At 43.2% G+C, this 6,731-nt stretch overlaps 1 pseudogene; it reads left to right on the top strand.

Annotated features, from left to right (window-relative positions):
* Positions 1-5,388: 5,388 nt before the first annotated feature.
* Positions 5,389-6,267, top strand: LOC102862686 (annotated as a pseudogene).
* Positions 6,268-6,731: the final 464 nt, after the last annotated feature.

Below are 6,731 nucleotides of genomic sequence, written 5' to 3'. Positions count from 1 at the left end.
AAGATCGAGGCTCAACAACAGGAATTCAAGGATTCCCAAGGAGGAATGGATGAGTCTCACGGCTCCCAACCCCCTCCCACATAGCCTGCACTGCACCGCACAGCCGCTGCAGCTCCATGAGGCTTCCACAGCTGGAACCAATGGATTCCCTCACCCAGGATGGATGCTGGGCACCGGCCCTCCTCAAGACTGGCGCGGTGAAGCCACCACACTGCCGCAAGGTGGACTTGTTCTGCAGAGAATTCTTGGAGCCAGGATGGTGGCAGTGGGAGAAGCGAGCACCCGCCGGTTGCCTGCATGGGAGGTGGGAGATGGGATGCGAGCCCCGCCATCTGCAGGTTTGGGTTTCCTTGGACAGGCCAAAGAAGACGATTACCTATACAAAAGTCACTGAAAGTCACTGTGAGTCTGATGACAATTAACAGTGGCACCATGCACAAGATGACCGACTTCCTAAATGCACCACATGTTTTGTTCTGTTGAATGCTTCTGCCAAAAGATGGTTAGACCTGGGGGGAGTCTGTTCACAATTCTCAGGTTCCCTTTACCATATATAAAGGGGGAGGGCAGTGACACCTACTTCAAAATATAGTATGACCACTTATGGGGGGGGTGTTAAAAGTGGTGGTGCTGGAATTGGAGACACTATCCCTGACCACATAGTCCTCGGTCAGGCGAGGGGACCAGACTGGAGTAGAGGCAATTGGAGGGGGAGTATATCAGCCAGATCCTGGGGGTGTTGCCCTGCTCAGGATGGGCTGCCCTTGGCCCCCAGCTCGGGGCCCTCAGGGTGAGCTCCTCAGTCCCTAGATTGTGCCATCTGACCCCTGGGCGGGGAAAAAAAAAGAATGCCTAGGGTATCCAGAGAATGTTATCTACGTCACCTTCTGCCGCCCTCTCCCCCAGTAAACCTGAAAGCAACACCCTCAAAGCCCTTCTATTTGTAACTCACAAGTTTGTTCTCTCTAGATTTGCTCCCTATCCTATAGGTAACCTTAACACTGAGTTTTACTCCAGAATTGACCCTGAACCCAGTGCACGTAACAAAAAGGAAATACAACTGACAGCTAAGGAAGCAAAGGAGGATGGAGCCTCTGGGTTCAACCAGCCATCCCCACTGGACCCACCTGGGAAAACACTTTGCAGCCCAGAGGGGAGCAAATGACAGGAAAATATCTTCTAACAGAACAAGAAGGCAAGCAGCTTTAACCCAAGACCACCAGTAAGGTGATAAAGCGACCTACCTTCCCCCCCTTTACATCTACGCCCCTGTTCAGCATGAAGAAGCCAGAGAGTTGGCATCCAGTTCCTAAATCAATAAGACAGTTGGTTTAATTACCATTGGAAAATACTTGTCATTCCTCTGTAGCATCTGGTCCCCACTGGATCCTCATTATTTCCTTCACCTGCTGCCCGCCACCGACCAAACTGTGCAGCTCTGCAACTGCATCCCTGCCCATCCTCACCCTTCTGCTCCAACCCTCACCTCCTTGTACCCCCAATATGTTTTTCCCAATTAAAAAAAATGCTGAAAGAGTTCGGCCCTTTTGAAGGTTATTTGCTTCGTCTGTTTTGCATTGGTTTCACAAAAAAACCCAAACCAAACAAACAAATAAAAAACCCCCTCAACAATCAGATTCAGAAGATCTTCTATGCTTAGCACCAACAGGTCTGCCAAATATGCAAGAAAATGATGGAATTTTGACAAAAGACTTATAAGAAGTGTTAATAACTTGACTGTATTTGGCAGTCTCTTAATACTGTAGACTACAGCTTCTTAGCTTGATTCCAATTTGTCTCTTACGAACTTTATGGTTCTGGGCTTTACTCCCAAGTCTCTTATCCACCTTGAGGTGATTTTTGTGTATGGTGTGAAATGTGGATCCTGTTTCAGCTTCCTCCAAGTTTGCCAGCACCATTTGTAGAAGAGGCTGTTATTTCCCCATCCAATAGGTTTTACTTCCTTGTCAAATATCAGTTGACCATAGATAGCTAGGGTCTATCTCTGTGTTCTCAATTCTGTTCCACTGATCTATGTCCCTGTCATTATACAAGTACAATGCTGCTTTGGTTACAACCACTGTATAGTAGGTTTTGAGGTCAGGGAGTGCTATACCTCCCATTTCATTTTTGTTTCTCAGAAGTGTTTTGCTTATTCAGAGTCTCTTGTCTCTCCAAATAAATTTGACAATTTTCCTTTTGATCTCCTTGAAAAAGGAATTTGGTATCTGTATTGATTCCAGACAGCATTGGGAAAGACATAGAAAAGGCTTGAAAGTCTATTTATCTTCTCTATCATGTATTTGTTAGAAAAGTAATAATTTTGAAGAAGCCCAAGTTTGAACTGGGAAAAATTCATTATGTTTCATAGTGAAGATGGTAGCTCTGGAAAAGCTATTGGAGATGAGGCAGATGCTAAAGTTGAGCCAGATAACAGCTGTTAGCCACCAGATCAAGAATCTGTTTAAAATTCAGACTTTTAATGATGACAAATAAAAGTTATTATTTGAGGGGGAGAAAGGGGCTCACTCTCTTTGATATCATTTGGTTTATCTGTCACCTACCCATCCAGACACATGTCAACTGAGGGCCTGCCAAGTGCCAGAGCCTGGCTGGTACTAGGTGCCATTGTCTGCTGATGGGCAAGACTACATGGTCTAGAGGGAGAGAGGCATCCATCAGAGAAGTGCACAAATGCAAAGCTGTGAACTGTAGAGAGGTTTGGGAAGGAGGCAGTCACTTGGGGGGCTGACATCCTGAGAGCACACAGAGGAGGTGGGGGAGGAGGTTGATGCTGAGACAGAGGGTATGTGCTACTCTGGATGAGATGTTCTCAGTTGTTCATGTGACCCTAAAAAGCGGACTGGGCACTGAGGGGTTTGTGACTGCTCAGATTTACGACATTCACATCAATTACTGTCAGAACCCAAGACACTAAGGACAACGCCACGGAATCACTCCAGTATACCTTCCCTATTACAGGAATGAGAATAACAGAACAAAGAGACAGATGGGGCCTGATTGCAGAAACATCACTCATCAACCTGCACAAGTGAGACCTTGAAATGCAGAGCAGATCCAGTCCCCCCCCACATCTTCATACCCAATATTACCTGAGGCTTGCACTAGGCTCACTTCCCTGAGCTTCTATACTCATACGAGGGGTTTGCCTCCCACAGATTCGAGTCAGAGGGAAAGTTAGACTTTGGTGGCCCTTCATTTTCACTCCCTGACTAAGGACAGAGGAGTAGGTACCTCCTTGTCCTTCCTCATCCTTCTGCTTTCTTAAGTAAACACCACCTCTCAGGAACTAAGCCAGCCCCAACACTTCTTACCACCCAGCCACACCTACATATCCTCTCCAACTTTCCTTCCAAAGATAGCATCTTGCTGGGAAGAATTCTTGGCAGTGGCAGCTATGAGAATGGCTTTTATATGGCATGCAGTTAGAAACTACCAGATGCCCCATGACAGAAATACAGTTAATCTCCTCCCATGCAATTCAAAGACTTAGAAAAACCTGCTGGAGGATCAGCTATGAGTTAGTTCCGACTTGATAGTACATAAAAAGAAGCTGCAAAGAACCCTGGAAAGCCCGAGTGCTAGTGTTTCTCCAACCTATTTACTCTATACATTGAGAAAATAATCTGAGAAACTTGACTATATGAAGAAGAATGTGGCACCAATATTGGAGGAAAAGTTATCAACAGTCTATGGTATGTGGATGAATAATCTTGCAGAACGTGAAAGAATTTGAAGTATTTATTGAAGAAGAAAAAAAAAGAATAGCTTTCAATATGGTCCACACAAAGAAAACAAAAATCCTCACAACTGGACCAATAAGCCCCAACATAAAAAATGGTTAAAGACTGTCAAGGTTAAGGATTTTATTTTCATCAGTACACATAGAAAGCACATTCAAGAAACAAAATGGAGTATTTTGTTGAGCTGCCAAGAATTTCTTTAAAGTGTTAAACAGCAAGGATGTCAGTTTAAAGACTACAATGTATCTGACACAATCTATAGTATTCTATGCTTCACATGCATGTGAAAATTGGTCAATAAATAAAGAAGATTAAATACTTTGGACATGTTGTAAGGAGGGAGAGGTCCTTGGAGAGGGACATCATGCTTGGGACAGTGGAGGGATGGCGCAGAAGGGGAAGACCCTCTATGAGGTGGATTGATTCAGTGACTGGGGTAAACGGGATGGGTGTGTCAGAGGCAGTGAGATTGGCACAGGATAGAGCAGGGTTTAGTGCTGTTGTACATAGGGTCGCTATGAGTCACAAGCGACTCGATGGCACATAACAACAATAACAAAAAAGTATACTCTGGACATGTTATCAGGTGGGGCCAGATCCTGGAGAACGACATCATGCTTGGAAAGGCAGAGGTGGAACAGTGGATAATGTAACGGGCTGATAATGGAGAGGGTTGTGGGTCGGCAGTTTTACTCCACCAACTCTCCTAGGAGCTCTCCTCATGCAAAGAGTGACTGGCCTGGGCATCTGATGTCAGGCCACTGTAAGCCAACTCGGTAGCAGTGGGTTTGATTTTGTACCTGTCTTATTACTGAGGCTTTCAGTACCTACTCTGAGAAACTTTTAGAGAAATTAATTCACTTAAGAAAGGGATAGATTGTTTTTCTGATTAGTATAACAAGGTCACACACACACACAAAACCCCCACAAAAACCCAAATACATTTCTCAAAAGATTTTAAAATATGCCAAAGATGAGGTTTACAATGGAATATTTCTATCCTAAAGATATATAAGCTCCAATACGAACAATTATATGCACACCACATTGACTGTAAAACTATTCACAAAAGCAAAGAGATGGAAGCAAATGAAATGTCCATCAATGGATCAATGAATAAAGAAACTATGGTAAAAAAAAGAAAGAAACTATGGTATGCTGGAGTACCACCAAACAAAGAAAAACAATGAAGAATTTGTGCAACATTGCAAAACATTAATGACTCTAAAGGACATCAAGCTTATTAAAACAAGTCAGTCACAAAAGCATACATATTGCATATGACCATTAATATAAAATTTATAGAAAGGTTTATATATACAGAGAATCATTCCAGATTCTAGAAAAGGGAAGGGTAGGATGGGATGATATTAACAAATAATTAATAAACACTTAAGGAAGATGGGTGAAGGAAAAGACATTATGGGATGAATAAATGACCAGACATTGTGAGTACTGTAACTGATCTTGAAGAACAGAAGGTAAATAAATGATTTATTTAAGAAGCAATATGCTTTATAAACTTTCTCTCAAATAAAATTTTAAGAAAGGGAATATTTCGAGAAGCCGGGAAGGAGAAGAACCTAGAGCTAACTTCAGCTTCACCTCCCCAACTGACTCCATCATGGGGGAGAAATCAGAGAACTCCAAGGTTCCAGAAGATCTGATCAATGGATTGAAGATTACAGATCCCCAGGAATCAGAGTGTAACAGCCCTCTGGTTACTAATCCCAAAGATGAGCATTCCCAGAGTGAATTGGTCAAGGAGGTCCCACCTCTTCCCCAGGAGGACCAGGGAGAAGACGGGTGCTTTCACGATTGTAGCGACTCATTTAAGAAGGAAGAGCAAGGAATAGATAAGGTTGGGGACAACGCTGAGGATGTGAATTCTTCTGAACTAAATGAAGAATACCTAATAGAACTGGAAAAGGATATGCCCAGTGAAGAGAAAGAGAAAAGAAGAAAAGAGAGCACAAGACTAAAAGAGGAGGGAAATGAACAGTTTAAGAAAGGAGATTATGTAGAAGCTGAAAGTTCCTATCGTCGAGCTCTTCAAACGTGCCCAGCCTGCTTCCAAAAAGAGAGGTCTATTCTGTTTTCAAATAGAGCTGCAGCAAGAATGAAGCAGGACAAGAAAGAGATGGCTATCAGTGACTGCAGCAAAGCAATTAATTTAAACCCCAGCTATATCAGGGCAACATTAAGAAGAGCAGAGTTGTATGAGAAGACAGACAAACTGGATGAAGCCTTAGAAGACTATAAATCTGTATTAGAAAAAGATCCATCAGTACATCAAGCAAGAGAAGCTTGTATGAGATTACCTAAACAAATTGAAGAACGTAATGAAAGATTAAAGGAAGAGATGTTAGGGAAACTAAAAGACCTCAGGAACTTGGTTTTCCGACCTTTTGGACTCTCTACAGAAAATTTCCAGATCAAACAAGATTCCTCTACTGGCTCATACTCCATCAATTTTGTTCAAAATCCAAATAATAACAGATAATAGATAGCAAGAGCTTTAAAAAGCTGGCTTGGAAATGGAGTGCCGCTTGCTGTTAATGAGAGGAAAGGCCCTGCTATCATTAACTCATAAAAGCATTTATCAAAAAGAAAGGCTGTCCCATAGAGCCCAGTGTTCTATTCCCTTTTCTCATTTTATGAACAGGGTGAAATGTACTTAAAGTTATAATGGGTGTAATTTGATTTTCATTTAAGGCAGAGTCTGTGCAGCAGTTGCTACCCCTGGTTCTGGCGTCATGTCCTTCATTTTGTCCAGGAGGCCTGCTTAGTAGGACTTGCCTCTGAGCCAGCCAGTGCCACACACCTACCCTGTCACACACTCAGTGTTCAGAGGCCAGAAAGCCAGGGTCTCCCAAGCCATGCACATCTGTTAGGGGGAGACTGTTCACAGTGATTGATGGGGTCCCCCTGGTGTCCCCTTTCCCTGATTACATCACATGCTAGCTG

The sequence above is a fragment of the Elephantulus edwardii genome, unplaced genomic scaffold (assembly GCF_000299155.1).
Source record: "Elephantulus edwardii isolate Elephantulus edwardi_28Jun2011 unplaced genomic scaffold, EleEdw1.0 scaffold00564, whole genome shotgun sequence".
NCBI classification, from domain to species: domain Eukaryota; kingdom Metazoa; phylum Chordata; class Mammalia; order Macroscelidea; family Macroscelididae; genus Elephantulus; species Elephantulus edwardii.
Note: the sequence above shows the minus strand (reverse complement) of the source record. Positions and strands in the feature narration are given on the sequence as shown.